Genomic DNA, 18,818 nt, shown 5'->3' with positions numbered 1-18,818 from the left:
CTCGGAATCTCTTCCATTTCTTGCTTAGCACGTTACAAGTTACTACTGAACTTTGTCCGATTGCTGCACCACATGATAAGGTGGTATGTATGAGTAAACATTTGCTATATACGTTGCTGGCGTAGCTACTCTTGTGATAGAAGCCGTAGTAGTGCCGACTTTTTTCTATCTATGAACTGATTTTACTAAATCATTGATATAGTCTTGATTTTTTTCATTTTCACAACTGGTTAAAAGATTAAAAAAACAAAAACACAAAATGTGTAGAGCAATTTCGCCTTAGTACGGAAATATCCCACATGTGGACATAAAGCGCTATGCGGATGCAGGGTAAGCCTCCAAAGGGAAGGAGCGCCATTTGGCTAGAATAGATGGTGAATGTCATGTCGCATTTACAAAGCCCCTGGGTATCCCCCACAAGTGACCCCATCTTGGAAACAACACCCCTCAAGGAATCTAACAAGGGGTTCATAGAGCATATGCCCCTTGATGACAAGCACATTTGTGCCGTGAAAGTGATAAAATGAAATTTTTCACCTACACATCACATTGTTCCACATTTGTGCCCATCACCAGTGGGGTACATATACTCACTGCACACCTTGTTAGATTCCTTGAGGGGTGTAGTTTCCAGAGTGGGGCCACTTGTTGGGGGTTTCCATTGTCTTTACAACACAAGAGCTTTGTAAAAGCGACATGGCCCTCGAAATCCATTCCAGCCACATCCTGCCTCCAAAAGCCAAATGGCATTCCTTCCTTTTGGAGGCTCGTCTTGCTCGTACTCGGGACAAACTACCCTACGCATTCTCTTTTTTTTCTCTTTTAAACCCTTGTAAAAATGAAAAATTTACAGCTAGGCCAATGTTTAATTGTAAAAAATGTAATTTTTACACAACATCATTAATCTAGTCTTCATATTTTTCATTTGCACAATGGGTTAAAAGAGACAAAGCATGTAGAGCAATTTCCCCTGAGTACGGAAATACCCAACATGTGGTCATAAGGCGCCATGCGGTCGCATGACGAGTCTCTAAAGGGAAGGAGCGCCATTTGGCTTTTGGAGGCTGGATTTGGCTGGAATGGATTTCGAGGGCCATGTCGCATTTAAAAGACCCCTGTTTTGCCAAGACAGTTGAAACTCCCCACAAGTGACCTCATTATGGAAACTACACCTCTCAAGGAATGTAACAAGAGGTGTAGTGAGCATATGAACCCCAATGGTGACTGGCATATATGTGGAACAATGAGGCTTAAAAATGAAATTTTTTTATTTGGGGGGTATTTGTTTTTACGCCATTCGCCCTGGGGTAAAACTGACTAGTTATACATGTTCCTCAAGTTGTTACGATTAAAACGATATATAACATGTATAACTTTTATTGTATCTCATGGCCTGTAAAAAATTCAAACCATTGTTAACAAATATACGTTCCTTAAAATCGCTCCATTCCCAGGCTTATAGCGCTTTTATCCTTTGGTCTATGGGGCTGTGTGAGGTGTCAATTTTTGCGCCATGTTGTTTACTTTCTATCGGTACCTTGATTGCGCATATACGACTTTTTGATTTTTTGCGCTGACGCAGTTTACCGTGCGAAATCAGGAATGTGATTAACAATAGTTTGGGCGATTACGCACGCGTCAATACCAAATATGTTTTTTTATTTATTTGTTTATTTTTATTTATAACCTGGGAAAAGGGGGGTGATTCAGACTTTTATTAGGAGAGGGGGCTTTTTACTAATAACAACACTTTTTTTTTTTTTTTTTTTAACACATATACTAGAAGCCCCCCTGGGGTTAGGGTTATTCCCCCCTGGGGTTAGGGTTATTCCCCCCTGGGGTTAGGGTTATTCCCCCCTGGGGTTAGGGTTATTCCCCCCTGGGGTTAGGGTTATTTCCCCCTGGGGTTAGGGTTACTCCCCCTAGGGAGACTTCTAGTATATACACTTTGATCTCTCATTGAGATCTTTGCTGTATAGATATACAGCAAAGATCAATGAGATCGGCACTCGTTTGCTTTCGGCTGCTGCAGCCGAATACAAACGAGTGCCGAGCCGGGGACGGCGCCATCTTGGAGCAGTCCCCGGCCGGCTTCAAACAAGGAGGTCGCTCCTCCGGGACAATGTCCCGGAGGAGCGATCTCCCCCATTAGACACCAGGGAACGGCTGCCTCCGGTAATCGGAGGCAGCTGTCAACTTTGACAGCTGCCTCCGATTACCTGATTAGCGGGAACGGCGATCAGACAGTGCCGGCTAATAGCCATGGTCCCGGGCTACACGCGGCACCCGGGACCGTGGCGGTTCAGAGCGGGGTCGCCGCGCAGACCTGTTCTGAAGCCCCTTACCGGCAATAGGGTGTAAATATACACCCTTTTTCGTTAAGGGGTTAAATACCCAAACTGAAGATTACCGGCTTCTAGATGCCGCCCACACTGGTCACATGACCGCACGTGATCATGGAGTGTCCCGACATCAGACGTACACCCACGTGTACAATGTAGTGTATGATCATAATATAAAATTGCTATATGATAATTAGTGACATAATAAGTGCTACAATATAATCGATGATCATAATATAAGTGTTATAATGGTAATAATATGATGACATGATAATATCAGTGTATATAATGTGTACAAAATAATATAATGTATGCTAAATTATGTGTCAACAGTGCAATCAAATACATGTGATAAAGGGATTATAAAAAATAAAATAGAATGATCAACAGCAAAAAAAAAAAAAAATATATATATAATAACAACAACAACAACAAATAAATATATATATATATATATATATATACATATATATATATATATATATATATATATATATATATAAACAGATATGTGTGATATAAATAATATGAAAATGTGAAAATCAAACACCAGTGCTAAGTGTAAATGTGATTACTATTAGGCTATGTTCACACTACGTATATGTCTGGCCGCATATTTTTCGCGGCCGGACATATACGTGTAAAACTCTGGCCGGCTACGTACGGTCCGCGAACATACGCCCGTAAGCTACATGCGGTTCCCAAGCGGCGTACGTAGCGGTCTGACAGCGGTCTTTTACTGGGATATCTTCGCCTAGCCCCGGACACCCCACAGAACCTTTTGGATCAGCACAAAAAGCTTTAAAAATGAAGAAATCACCACTACGTACGGGACCGCATGTTACGCTACGGGCGTAAGTTACAGCATTTCCGTCCCGAAACAATGGTCTGGTTAATTTTTTACGGCGCCGCATACGATCCGGGCGTAAGTTCGTACGTAGTGTGAACTGTGCAGCCGTACATCGTATACTTTCCATTGTAAGCAAACTATGTAAATCTCCGGCCGCTTATTCACGGAGCGCGCTACGGCCGGAAACTTACGTAGTGTGAACATAGCCTTAAAATGTACCTATATATAGGTGATATATCTCTATGTGAATAATGTATATACTACCCAAGGAAAGTACCGGCTGAATATAGTGTTGTATAAATATTAACATAACAAAATTCTTCTTCTTGATCGACTCTGTATAATTTACTTTGCTTCCTCATCTCTCCACACGTCTACACCTCTGACCAGAGCAGGATAGAAATACGTTAAAACTAAAATTAAAAAAGAAAGATAAAAACAATTAGTATACCCCAAGTACACCAATAGTAACACAAGGACCCCCGAGAATATGCTACAACTATTCCCTACTAAGGTTTGTAAACTTATGTGCCTAACTACAAGAACGGGGCAAAACTAAGCGTTTCCTTAAGACCCTTCGGACTTACACAATCTACTCTCATGATCCATTTTGCTTCTAGCTGAGCCAAAGTCTTTTTCCAATTTCCTCCTCTGTTGCCAATGTGGACTTTATCAATCCCTCTTACTTTCAACAGGTTTCCGTTTCCGTTGTGATGCACTTTGAAATGCCTTGGAATCGCTTTCAATGTGGTCACTTCATCTGTCTCCATTCCTCTAAGAATGTCCTGTATATGTTCACGTATTAGTACTTTTAGTTTACAGGAGGTCAAACCAACATAGATCAGGTTACATGGGCAAGTCGCGTAGTATATTACTCCCTCGGTAATACAAGTAATATGTTGCGTGATCTTAAACTTCTTCGTTCCATCACTAGAGGTGAATTCCATTGCTCTTTCCAAGTTCGGGCATGCTACACACATTCAACCGGGGTAACACCCCCATTTTGGGCACCTCGATCCAAAAACATTTTGTACTGTAGTTCCTCTATGATAGCTTCTCACCAGCATATCTTTTAAGTTTTTAGCTCTCTTTTACGTCACTGCAGGTGTATTTGTGATCCATTTCCCTATCGTGGGGTCCCCCTGTAGAATTGGCCAGAACTTCTGCAAAATTCTTTTCATATCCTCTGCCTTGTCATTATAGGGAGTTATGAATCTCACCTGTTCTTGAGTTTGCTCCCGCACTCCCTCTTTCGTTCTCAAGAGGTTCTCTCTCTTCTCAGATCTTGCTCGGTCAAAGCCCCTCTTGATAGATCGTTTGCTATAGCCACGGGATTCAAACCGTCTCGTCAGATCTGTAGCCTGTTGTAAAAAGCAAACATCATCAGAGCACAGCCTCCAGGCTCTCAAAAATTGTCCGACCGGTATGGTCCTAATCGTGGGTTTCGGATGAAATGACGAAGCATGCAATAGGGAGTTCACTGCTGTTTCCTTGCGATACAAGTCCGTCTCCAGCAGACCATTCTTACCTTTATAGATCATAAGGTCCAAGAATTCAATCTTCTCTTGACTATACTTCAACGTCAACTTGATGTTTTTTCCATTAGCATTTAGATCTTTCACAAACTGTAACAGATCTTCCTCTGTCCCCTGCCAAATAAACAATATGTCGTCAATGAAACGGGTCCATAATTGGACCCTTTCCACATTTTTCACTGGGCTCGTGTAGAAGAGTTCCCTCTCCCTCAGCCCCAGGAACAAATTGGCATATGAGGGCGCACACGACTCCCCCATAGCTGTTCCCTGGAGCTGCAGGTAGAGGGTCTCCTTAAAGATAAACACATTGTGTGTCAATACGAACCCCAGTGCCTGCAAGAGAAATGTACACAGTTCCCTGTTGGTGTAGTGCAATGACAAAAAAGTTTGTACTGCCTCCAATCCATCCTTATGCGCTATGAAGGTATCCACATCGCAAGTGACAAGCCACATGTCACTTTCCAGAGTAATGCCATCCAGTCTTCTCAGCACATCTCCAGTATCCTTAATAAAGGATGGTAGATTTTCTACAAGAGGTTTCAAGAACTTATCCAAATACTTACCCAATGGTTCGCACAAGCTTCCATTCCCCGACACGATTGGTCGTCCCGGGGGGTTCTTGAGATTTTTGTGCACTTTCGGCATCAGGTATAGACATGCCATTCTTGGATCTTCCACCAGCAGGCATTTCAAGGTATTCCGAGATATGATCCCTTTCTCCAATGCTTCATATAGTAAAACCTCCAATTCCACCTGGAAACAAGACGTCGGGTTAAAGGATAATCTACGATAACAATCAGGGTTTCTCAGCTGTCGAAAGGCTTCTTTTTCGTACATGGCAACCGGCCAAACAACCACTTTGTAAATGTAACATGGCCCTCGAAATCCATTCCAGCCAAATCCAGCCTCCAAAATCCAAATGACACTCCTTTGTTTTGGAGGCTATATCAGCTATACTTACTTGTTTCCTGGTCCAGTTTCCTGAAGGCAGCTAAATAACAGCTATAATTACATGTTTCAAGGTTCAGTCTCCTGAAGGCTGCTATATAACAGCTATACTTACTACATCCAGGTCCAGTCTCCTGAAGGCTGCTATAAAACAGCTATACTTGTTACCAGGTCCAGTCTCCTGAAGGCTGCTTTATTACACCTATACCTACTTGTATCCAGGTCTAGTCTCCTGAAGGCAGCTATATAACAGCTATACTTACTTGTATTCAGGACCAGTCTCCTGAAGGCAGCTATATAACAGCTATGCTTACTTGTTTCTAGGCCCAGTCTCCTAAAGGCTGCTATTTAACAGCTATACTTACTTTATCCAAGTCCAGTCTCCTTAAGGCTGCTATATAACAGCTATACTTACTTGTATCCAGGTCCAGTCTCCTGAATGCTGCTATATAACAGCTATAATTACTTGTATCCAGATCCAGTCTCCTAAATGCAGCAATATAACAGCTATATTTACTTGTACCCTGGTCCTGTCTCCTTAACGCAGCTATATAACTGCTATACTTACCTGTAGCCAGATTCAGTCTCCTGAGAGCAGCTACATAACAGCTATACTTACTTGTATCCAGCTCTAGTTTTCTGAAGGCATCAATATAACAGCTATACTGACTTGTATTCAGGTTCAGTCTCCTGAAGGCAGCTATATAACAGCTATAATATTTTTTATACAGGTTAAGTCTCCTAAATGTAGCGATATAACAGCTATACTTACTTGTTTTCAGTCCCAGTCTCCTGAAGTCAGCTATATAACAGCTATAACTACTATAATTACTTGTTTTTAGGCCCAGTGTCCTGAAGACTGCTCTATAACAGCTATACTTACTTTATCCAGGTCCAATATCCTGAATTCTGCTATATAACAGCTATAATTACTTGTATCCAGGTCCAGTCTCCTAAAAGCAGCAATATAATAGCTATACTTTTTTTTGTACCCGGGTCCTGTCTCCTTAACACAGCTATATACCAACTATACTTGTATCCCGATTGATCTCCTGAAGTCAGCTACGTAAAGCTATAGTTACTTGAATCAAGCTCCAGTCTCCTGAAGGAAGGTACATAGCAGCTATACTTACATGTATCTAGGCCCAGTCTCCTGAATGCTGATATATTACAGCTATACTTACTTTATTCAGGTTCAGTCTCCTGAAGGTTGCTATATAACAGCTATACTTACTTGTATCCAGGTCCAGTCTCCTTAAGGCAGCTGTATAACCGCTATACTTACTTGTATCCAGGTCCAGTCTCCTGAAGGCACCTATATAACAGCTATACTTATGGTATTCAGGTTCAATCTTTTTAAAGGGGTAGTGCGGCGCTCAGCAATTATTCACAGAATAACACACATTGCAAAGTTATACAACTTTGTAATGAATGCAATGTCTGTGAATCGCCCCCTTCCCGTGTCTACCCACCCCCGCACGTGTACTCAGAAGTGTGGTGGGCTATACATAACTGATCCGTGTCAACCGACCCTGTCAGCCATCTTCTTCAAAAACGTCATCTTCGGGAGGCCGGCCGACCCGCTCCTGCCCGCCCCCCTCTGCAGCGTCATCAGCTGCTCAGCCTCGATTAGCTGAGCATAACTGTGCTCAGACAATCACGGCTGAGCAGCTGATGACATGTGTTGACATGAGTCAGGTATGTACAGCGCACCACACTTCCGGGTACACGTGCGGGGGTGGGGGGACACGGGAAAGGGGCGAAGTTGTATAACTTTGTAATGTGTGTTATTCTGTGAATAATTGCTGAGCTGAGCGCTACAGTTATACAGCACCCCCACCAACTCTATACTACAGGTATATAAGACCCAAAACTATAAACTACAGGTATACAGGAACTCCACCAACTATATACTACAGGTATACAGGACCCTCAAACTATACACTATAGGTATACAGGACCCCCGAACTAACTTCAGGTATACAAGATCTCCACCAACTCTATACAGGTATACAGCACCTCCACCAACTCTATATACTACAGGTATACAGGACCCTCAAACTATACACTATAGGTATACAGGACCCCAAACTAACTTCAGGTATACAAGATCTCCACCAACTCTATACAGGTATACAGCACCTCCACCAACTCTATACTACAGGTATACAGGACCCCAAACTATACACTACAAGTATACAGGACCTCCACCAACTATATACTACAGGTATACTGCACCTTTACCAACTTTATACTACAGCTATACAGGACCCCCAAACTTTACACTACAAGTATACAAGACCTCTACCAACTATAAACTACAGGTACACAGGACCCCCAAACTATACACTACAGGTATACAGAACCCCTGAACTATATCCTACAGGTATACAAGACCTCCACCAACTATACACTACAGGTATCTAGGACCCTAAAACTATAAACTACAGGTAAAGAAGTCCTCCACCAACTGTGCTCAGACAATCACGGCTGAGCAGCTGATGACATGTGTTGACACGGTATGTACAGCGCACCACACTTCCGGGTACACGTGCGGGGGTGGGGGGACACGGGAAAAGGGCGAAGTTGTATAACTTTGTAATGTGTGTTATTCTGTGAATAATTGCTGATCGCCGCACTTCCCCTTTAAGGTCGCTATATAACAGAACAGTAGCCTTGCAGCACTGGGATCTTGGGTTGAAATCCCACCAAGGGTAACTTATGATACTAGTTTGTATGTTCTACTCCTGTTTGTGTTGGTCCATTTCATACACCTCTCTGGGCTCAGGTTCACATGTAGATGATATGATGTTCCTCAATGCAGACGTAAGGCAGGGGGATGATGTCATTTCTTCGCAATTGTTGCGGCAGACCAACAGAGTATCTACCTCAAACGGTATGACAAATCACCTGACATGGCGCATCATCTGTCAATGGGTGACCTGGAAAATGCAGTTCTGCATGAATACGGTGATCTCTGTTGGTACAGGAGATCCAACTTGTAACGGGATGAGTTACTTCGTGTTGACACAAGGCAGATCAGTAGAGATAAGCGAGTAGTGAAATATTTGAAAGTTCGAAATTCAATTTGAATATCGAATCCCATTAAGGTATCAACAATACACTCCAAACACATTCTATATCATAAAAATGAAAGTCTGTCTGTCTGTCCCATATAGACTTCCAAACGCCTGAACCGTTTGACCCCAAATTTGGCACACAGATACATTGGGTGCCCGGGAAGGTTATAGCGAAGATCAAGTCCCCGCCAGATGTACAGGAGAGGAGGGGGAGGGGGAAGAGCGCCCCATAGAAATGAATGGGAAAATCTCCACACTGCACACACAGGTGATATAATTAGCTGCAGCTCTGCCCAGGAGAAATGGCAGTTGGGAGCCTTAGCAACCAATAGGATTACTACTTTCATTTTTAACAGGGAGCTGTGGTTGCTAGGGCAGCTGCCTCACAACATCCACAGTAATAACTGGTAGACCACCTTTTTACACCACCATATCAGACCTGACCAATACCACCATACTGTGACTGGATAACACTGCCATACCAGACCTGACCAATACCACCCCACTGTGACTGGATAACACCGCCACACCAGACCTGACCAATACCGCCTTACTGTGACTGGATAACACCGCTATACCAGACCTGACCAATACCGCCAAACTGTGACTGGATAACACCACCACACGAGACCTGACCAGTACTACCACACTGTGACTGGATAACACTGCCACAACAGAACTGACCAATACTACCATACCCCCCTTCGAAAAGACACTAGATTTGCTGGCAAGTCTGAACAAGAGGTTGAAGACTAGAAAAAAAAAAAAAAAAGGTGTTTCCTTCCCCCTGCTCCCCAGTGCTGCCCCCATGCAAGGTTCTGCTTTAGGCAGACCGCGAGTGCCTAATGGTAAATACGACTCTGCAGGTATACAGGACACTACAGATATACAGGACCCCAAAACTATACACTACAGGTGCACAGGACCTCCACCACCTATATACTACAAATATACAGGACCCCAAACTATACACTACAGGTATACAGAACCTCCACCAACTATTTACTACAGTTATACAGCACCCCCACCAACTCTATACTACAGGTATACAAGACCCAAAACTATAAACTACAGGTATACAGGAACTCCACCAACTATATACTACAGGTATACAGGACCCTCAAACTATACACTATAGGTATACAGGACCCCCGAACTAACTTCAGGTATACAAGATCTCCACCAACTCTATACAGGTATACAGCACCTCCACCAACTCTATACTACAGGTATACAGGACCCCAAACTATACACTACAAGTATACAGGACCTCCACCAACTATAAACTACAGGTATACTGCACCTTTACCAACTTTATACTACAGCTATACAGGACCCCCAAACTTTACACTACAAGTATACAAGACCTCTACCAACTATAAACTACAGGTACACAGGACCCTCAAACTATACACTACAGGTATACAGAACCCCTGAACTATATCCTACAGGTATACAAGACCTCCACCAACTATACACTACAGGTATCTAGGACCCTAAAACTATAAACTACAGGTAAAGAAGTCCTCCACCAATTATACATTACAAGTATACAGCACCTTGAAGTATATATTATAAGTATACAGGACCCCTAACTATACAGTACAGGTATACAGAACCTCTATCAGCTATACACTGCAGATATACAGTACTTCCCAAACTATACAGTACAGGTATACAGCCCCCCCCAATTATACACTACTGGTATACAAGAGCTCCCTCAACTATACACTACAGGTATACAGCCCCCACCCCAACTACAGACTTCAGGTATACAGGACCCCCTCAACTATACACTACAGGTATACAGCCCCCCAACTACACACTACAGGTATACAGGACCCTCTCAACTATACGCTACAGGTATACAGTCCCCCACCCACACTATACACAACAGGTACTGTATACAGGACGGATGTTTGCAGTTTTTAGTTTATTTCTAATGTGCATAAGCTATAATTTACATAAACAGTGCAGAACTGTCGGGTATATAGGGGCATATAGGGCTACTGCCGATTTTTCCTAAAAAAAAAAAAAAAAAAAAAAAAAAACAAGCACATAGATTGGCCTCCTGGGCACCTTAGAATAAATCAAATTAACACACTGACACTTTATATCCGGGCAGTGACGGGTACATTTTCTAGTCAACAATACACTCCAAACACAATCTATATCATTAAAATGAAAGTCTGTCTGTCTGTCTGTCCCATATAGACTTCCAAACGCCTGAACCGTTTGACCCCAAATTTGGCAGGCAGATACATTGGGTTAGAGAGTTAAGAGAGAAGGTCCCGTCCCCGCCAGATGTACAGGAGGGGAGGGGGAAGAGCGCCCCATAAAGATGAATGGGAAACCCTCCACACTGCACACACAGGTGATATAATTAGTGCTGCATCTCTGCCCAGGAGAAACGGCAGTTGGGAGCCTTAGCAACCAAAAGGATTACTACTTTCATTTTCACAGGGAGCTGTGGTTGCTAGAGCAGCTGCCTCACAACATCCACAGAAATAACTGGTAGACCCCCTACTCCATCTGTACAGTACATGTATATAGGACCTCCTACTCCATCTATACAGTACTTGTATACAGGGCCCCCTACTCCATCTATACAGTACATGTATACAGGACCCCCTACTCCATCTATACAGTACATGTATACAGGACCCCCTACACCATCTATACAGTACATGTATACAGGGCAGTATTACCAGCTGCTGCTGCCCTAAGCACTAAACCTAAGGACGCCCAATCATCACTCACTAATTAGCAACATGATTGATTGGTAGATAATAGCTCCAGAGGTCACATTTAACACCACCATATCAGATCTGACCAATACCACCATACTGTGACTGGATAACACTGCCATACCAGACCTGATCAATAACACCATACTGTGACTGGATAACACCACTATACCAGACTTGACCAATACCGCCACACTGTGACTGGATAACACTGCCACACCAGACCTGACCAATACCACCATACTGTGACTAGATAACACTGCCATACCAGACCTGACCAATACCACCATACTGTGACTAGATAACACTGCCATACCAGACCTGACCAATACCACCATACTGTGACTGGATAACACCGCCATACCAGACCTGACCAATACCGCCATACTGTGACTGGATAACACCACCATACCAGACCTGACCAATACTACCAAACCCCTTTTCGAAAAAAAAAACTAACTAGATTTTCTGGCAAGTCTGAACAGGAGGTGGAAGACTAGAAAAATACGAGTGCCAAATGGTAAATACGACCCTACAGGTATACAGGACACTACAGGTATACAGGACCCCCAAACTTTACACTACAGGTGAACGGGACCTCCCCCAGCTATATACTACAGGTATACAGGACCCCAAACTATACACTACAGGTATACAGGACCCCAAACTATACACTACAGGTTAACAGGACCCCCAAACTATACACTACAGATATACAGGAATTCCGAACTATATACTTCAGGTATACAAGATCTCCACCAACTCTATACTACAGGTATACAGCACCTCCACCAACTTAATACTACAGGTATACAGGACCTCAAACTATACACTATAGATATACAGGACCCTAAAACTATACACTACAGGTATACAGGACCTCCACCAACTATATACTACAGGTATACATGACCCCAAACTCTACACTACAGGTATACGGGACCCCAAAACTATACACTATAAGTATACAGGACCTCCACCAACTATATACTACAGGTATACAGCACCTCCACCAACTTTATACTACAGGTATACAGGACCCCCAAACTTTACACTACAGGTATACAAGACCTCTTCCAACTATAAACTACAAGTACACAGGACCGCCAAACTATACACTACAGGTATACAGAACCCCCAAACTTTACACTACAGGTATACAAGACCACTACCAACTATAAACTACAGGTACACAGGACCCCCAAACTATACCCTACAGGTACACAGGAACCCCAAACTATACACTACAGGTATACAGGACCCACAAACTTTACACTACAGGTATACAAGACCTCTACCAACTATAAACTACAGGTACACATGACCCCAAAACTATACACTACAGGTATACGGGACCCCCAAACTATATACTACAGGTATACAATACATCCACCAACTATACACTACAGGTATCCAGGACCCTTAAACTATAAACTACAGGTATAGAAGACCTCCATCAACTATACATTACAGGTATACAGCACCTTCACCAACTATATATTACAGGCATACAGGACCACCAACTATACAGTACAGGTATACAGGACCTCTACGTGCTATACACTGCAGGTATACAGTACTTCCCAAACTATACAGTACAGGTATACAGCCCCCACCCCAACTACACACGACAGGTATACAGGACCCCCTCAACTATACACTACAGGTATAAAGCCCCCCCAACTATACACTACAGGTATACAGGACAGATGTTTGACGTTTTTAGTTTATTTCTAATGTGCATAAGCTACAATTTACATAAACAGTGCAGAACTGTCGGGTATATAGGGACATATAGGGCTACTGGCGATTTCCCCTTAAACAACAAAAAAAACAAGGACATAGATTGGTCTCCTGGGCACCTTAGAATAAATCTAATTAACACACTGACACTTTATACCCGGGCAGTGTTGAGTTCATTTTCTAGTATAACCTATATGTAAAGTGAAAAAAAAAAAAAACAGGAAACCTTCTTACCTCTACATTAGCATGGACAGAAAGCTAAATTTTAATCTAAGGGTAGCTTCACACGTACCGACTCGCAGCGTTAATAACTAGGTTAGGTCCTGGCAGATCACTTTCACTACATACACGCAGCGGTGTGAACAACCGCTGCGTGTATGTAATTCTGCTGGCCGCTTAACCCCTTCAGCTGCCTTCCGGCTCCCGCTCTGTATACATTACCTATCCTCGCTGCACGGGGTTCTGCCGTACTGCTCTCCCGCCCGGCCAATCAGTGGCTGAGGGCGTTATTAACCTTGCGAGTCGGTACGTGGGAAGCTACCCTAAAGAAAAATTTTCATGCTCCCCTTTAAATCACGTTGCCTATGACAACTACAGATGGCATAGGCAAGGGGGAACCAAACAGCACCCACTGCTAACTGTCATTGTGTATGTGTGATTGTGTGATATGGTCAGACACGTTGTACACATAAAGGGGTGTGGTTCTCATGGAAACCATGTAAAAATTGTAATTGAGGCCCTTGAATGAGGTGATCCCACCAAAAATCCTGGGATTTACAGGAGAACTGATAACAATACATTCTTCCTAAGAGACCGTGAAATTTGATTGTTCCCAACAAACATAATTTTTAGGCCCTAGAGGTGAGCCCTTGAAAAAATTTATCTTGAGGTTCTTCAGGTGAGCACTCTAAAAAATTCTATGGATGGTCCTTGAGATGTGTGAGTCTGTTGTCCCGCCTTTAAAGATTTTTTTAAATTGAGCCATTTATAGGTGGACTACAGAATAATACAGAAAGGATATGCTTAAAAAATAACCTTTATTGGATCAAAATACTAAAATGCCATATTAAATCAAAATATTAACAAGAGTCTCCAATCACATGTAGTCATGTGTAGGGGGTGTCACCACACTGCCCTAGCTGGTATGGGGGAGCTCTGTATAGGTCCACAGATAGCTGTCCCGAGTCCAGTGACAGTAGCAGACAGTCGGTTGTCACTAATACCTCTCGACTACTGAAGTATTCCAACAAAAGACATTAGTCTTTACAGTCAATAAACCATAATATTCCAGTTTAGACTAGTCTAAGGGGAACACATAGACCACCTTTTCCAACGCGTTTCAGCACCAATGTCGGTTATATCATCAGGGGCTATAAGGTCAGATAGTCATGAGATACTGTATCCAAATGGTTTTACATCACAAAAACACAAGGTTTATGGCAAATTTTGCATGCCAAATATTTAACATGAGTGTGATGGAATGAGAAGCGCTGCTGTGTCCTGTACTCACTGTACCATCGTTTAGGTGACCACCATGTCCACCAATCTGGTAGAGGTGTATGGACATGTGTCCTGCTCTATGGTCTATCTGGGTACAGACTACCACATCGGAACATTAAACAGCAAGCGCTCAGTCCAAAGACATGCTCCCGTCGTCCTCCGCCAATGCTTGCTGAGACCACATTACACCATTGGGGGTTGACATCCACCCAGTTTCTCAAAATGGTCAGTCTTGCATAAAATAGACTCTTTATTACTAACCTGCTATTAGCCCTGCCTAAAGAACTGGGGGTTTCACCAAAGACTGCTACATAAGAGGTCCAGGGGAAGTTACAACCAATCTTTTCAACCAGTCACTGCATGACCTCCTCCCAGTAGGTCTGTATCGAAGGACAAGCCCAGAACACGTACTCTAAATCAGCTTCAGAACTAGCACATTGAGGACACACCGATGTTTCCCTTAACTTCCTCTTATACATCCAGAGAGGAGAGTAAGAGCTCCTGTGTAAAATTCCGAACTGGGTTAATTTTTGTTCTTCACATAGCGCTACACTATTGATGTTACCGACAACGCTATGCCAGCACTCATCAGAAATCACCCCCCAGGTTTTCTCCCATCTGGACTGGCAAAATCTACCTATCTCCATGTCTTTCTCTGACATATTACTTAATATTAATGGCAGACAAGCCTTTGCTCATAGCCCCTGTACCCTGTACAGTGTGCATAATCACATTGTGCAAAGGGCCCAATAAATCCACATACCTAGACTTACTTGCTGCATGTGCCAACTGTAAGTAAAAAAAATACCTGTTTATTATGCAGCTGAAATTCCTCAGTGATATCATTAAATGCTCGCATTTTACCCATCTCAACCCCCTATCTAACCAAAATTGTTTATTCAGAATTTTCCCAAATTGGGGAAGACACACGTTATGGCAATATGGAGTTAACGCCAAGTGCCGCCTTTACCTTACATTCATCCTTAAATGCATTCCAAGCACAAACATATAACTGTTCCATTGTACAATCAATATTAGAACTCCCATTCAACCTTTCAGATTCCAGCAATTCAAATACTGTATGTTGTGTGTCTTAGATTTGTAATTCAAGTGTCTAATTAGTGATACATTACTATCCTTAACCAAGATGGCTAACTGTGCCACCAAGAAATACACCCTAATATTAGGCATAGAATACCCTCCTCTCTTACTGTAAATACTAAACTTCTCATATTTAATACGTACACGCTTCTTCCCCCAAATCAAACCCCCCAATAAAACTTCTATTTTTTTTATCATTTTGTCGTTAATCCAAATGGGGGATGCCCCGAACAAAAACAATAGCTGTGGCAGAATCACCATCTTAATTATAGCTAAGCGGTCGGCAATGGAGATAGGTAGTCTCCTCCAGATCTCGCTTTTCAAATTTTGTATGAAAGGGGATAGGTTTGCTGATATAAAACTCTCACTCTTCACCGTTATTTTAATCCCCAGATATTTTGATGGTTCTGTGTTCCTAACAATATGTATATTGCCTATGAGGTTTACAATTTCCTCATCTAGTGGAAGTAACCATGATTTGCTCCAGTTAATTTCCAGGCTGGAGAGGGCTCTAAATCTCTCTAAAGTGGTTATTATCCTTGGTATAGACCTCTCTGGATCTGTAACAAACATCAGGATGTCGTCCGCGTAAAGTAAGATCTTATTACCTTCCCCTTCTAAACCAAAATCCTTGAAAACCAAATGCTGCCGTGCCCATGCTGCAAGAGGCTCAATATACAATGCAAACAAATGGGGGGAGAGTCCTGTCGGGTGCCCCTACTAAGGAAAAAAAAGCAGGAGGAGGCACCATTAATCATGAGCGCGCAACCGTGTCATTATACAGTGTCCAGATCAAGCCAATAAACTTCCGGCCCAGGCCCAAAGTACCAGGCATTGCCAAAAAATATCTTACTCCACCCTGTCAAACGCTTTAGTAGCGTCGAGTGGCAGGATGGAGTGGGACTAAACTGTATATTGGAAAAAACTTTGGTGAGATTGTCTTGCACTGTCCGACCTGGGAACCCTCCCCCCCTCCTGTTCTGGACCTGCCAGGGCAGTTATTACAGTTGCCAGCCGCTTTGCAATAACCCACATCTGCTGCATCCTTATTTTTCTTCTTGATCAATATAATTTGGGCCTCCTTCATGGACTCTGGCAGCCTCCCTTTCCTACAGGATTCATTAAGAACTTCGAGCAGCATGGTCAGGACAACATCAGCAAAAGCTCCTATATACCTGAAATGGCAGACCATCCCCTCCTAGGGCAGAGTTTCCCATAAAAGATCTCAGTGATTCTTTTAGTTCCTTTAGTTCCTTTTTTTCCTCCGGGAGAGGAGGGAGGTCGACACTCTCCAAGAAAGCGTCAATCTCCCCCTCCCCAACTTTACCTTCCAAGCTATATAAATTAACAAAATAATCCAGAAATTCCTGTTCTATGCCCCCTCTATTAGAGAGAAATTGATCCCTATTGTTTTTGATTGCAGAGATATCCTTTCTGCTAAGCTTTTCTTCAGATTTTATTCGGTTTGCCTCCACTCATATATTGTTTTTGACTCTGAAAGAACGCTTTATGTTTGGCTTTTTTGGTTAGGAAATTTCCATAGTTCTTTTGGCCCTCTTGAAGCACCTTCCAACACTCCGCTGATTTATTTAAGCCATAGGAGGCGTAAGCTCTATTCACCTCTTTAATAAGCTTTCTCTCCCTCCCGGCCAACTCCCTTTTTTTTGACAGACCAACTTAAAGGAGATACCTCTCAGGAAAGCTTTTATAGTATCCCAGACAATCAATATATCTGCTGAGTTTCTATCCCTCTCCCATAGCAAGGATTTCTCTCTTTATTCCTTTATCTTTCTGTAGCACCATTAGCCAGTAAGGGTTCATGATATGCTACCTTTGTTTTAATGGTTCCCTGTGTTCTCACTGCCATGCTGTGTCTGGCTTAATTTTGGGGAGGCTGACTGGCTACCACTTCTACCTTGTTCACTCTGTCCTCACCGTCATGCTGTGTCAGGCTGAATTTTTGGGTGGTTCATAATATACTACCTCTGTTTTAACCAGGCTATTGCACAGAATTAGGCATAATAATGCCATTAGGCAGCCTCAGAGGCATGCATACATGCTGCCCTGCTGTTTCCTGTCCATTTCCGTTGTGTTTCAATCAATTTCTGAGGTTGACAGGTTTTCACACGACCTTACCTCTACCGAACTTGGGTCACCTGCAAAAATGCTCGAGTTTCCCATTGACTTTAATGGAGTTTGTTACTTGAAACGAGCACTCGAGTATCGGGAGATATTTGTTTCAAGTAACGAGCACCCGAGCATTTTAGTACTCGCTCAGCACTAGCAACCGCTATTTTGAACTAACAGTTTGGGTTGTTTGGGAACATATAAATTAAGGAATACTCACCTGTCCTTGTACCCCCGTAGCAGCATCGCCACCACCCATGGTCCTCAGCCGGTCCCTGGATCTACCGATAATATGACGTCAAGACCTGGCTCAGAAATGCCTGCTCAGTAAATCAGTAACTGAGGGGGAACATCTCTGCATTCACTGACTGGCTGAGCGTGTAGTTCCTTTGGGATTGTGTTAATAAATGAAGCTGGGAGAACCAGAAAACCAGAGGGTAACAGTAATGGAATTTTTTATATCAGTATAAAAGTTCAGTTATTAAATATTTTTCACAATTTGTTTACTTGTCTACTTTACAAAGTAAAAACAAACAAACTAAAAACTTCCAAGTGAGCTTATTGCAGGGATCTTGATAATGTAAATGTAATGTTCACAATAAATCCCTATTATCAGGCAGTGTGATATTTCCCAGTCATTCCTTCCTTTTCCCCAGCAGATCGGTTTTTCTATTCATTTCAGATCTAAATAAAATGATAAAACATTTGGGGAGAAACACACATCCTAACAGTCCAGCACTGGACGCCATCACTGCAAAGACCTCCACAGCCACCATGGATTTCCCTGTGGTGCTCAGATAAGCCGGGATCATGGCAATCCAGACACTGCAGAACACCAGCATGCT

The sequence above is a fragment of the Dendropsophus ebraccatus genome, chromosome 7 (assembly GCF_027789765.1).
Source record: "Dendropsophus ebraccatus isolate aDenEbr1 chromosome 7, aDenEbr1.pat, whole genome shotgun sequence".
NCBI classification, from domain to species: Eukaryota; Metazoa; Chordata; class Amphibia; order Anura; family Hylidae; genus Dendropsophus; species Dendropsophus ebraccatus.
The sequence above is the reverse complement of the archived record's forward strand: the minus strand, read 5'-3'. Positions refer to the sequence as shown.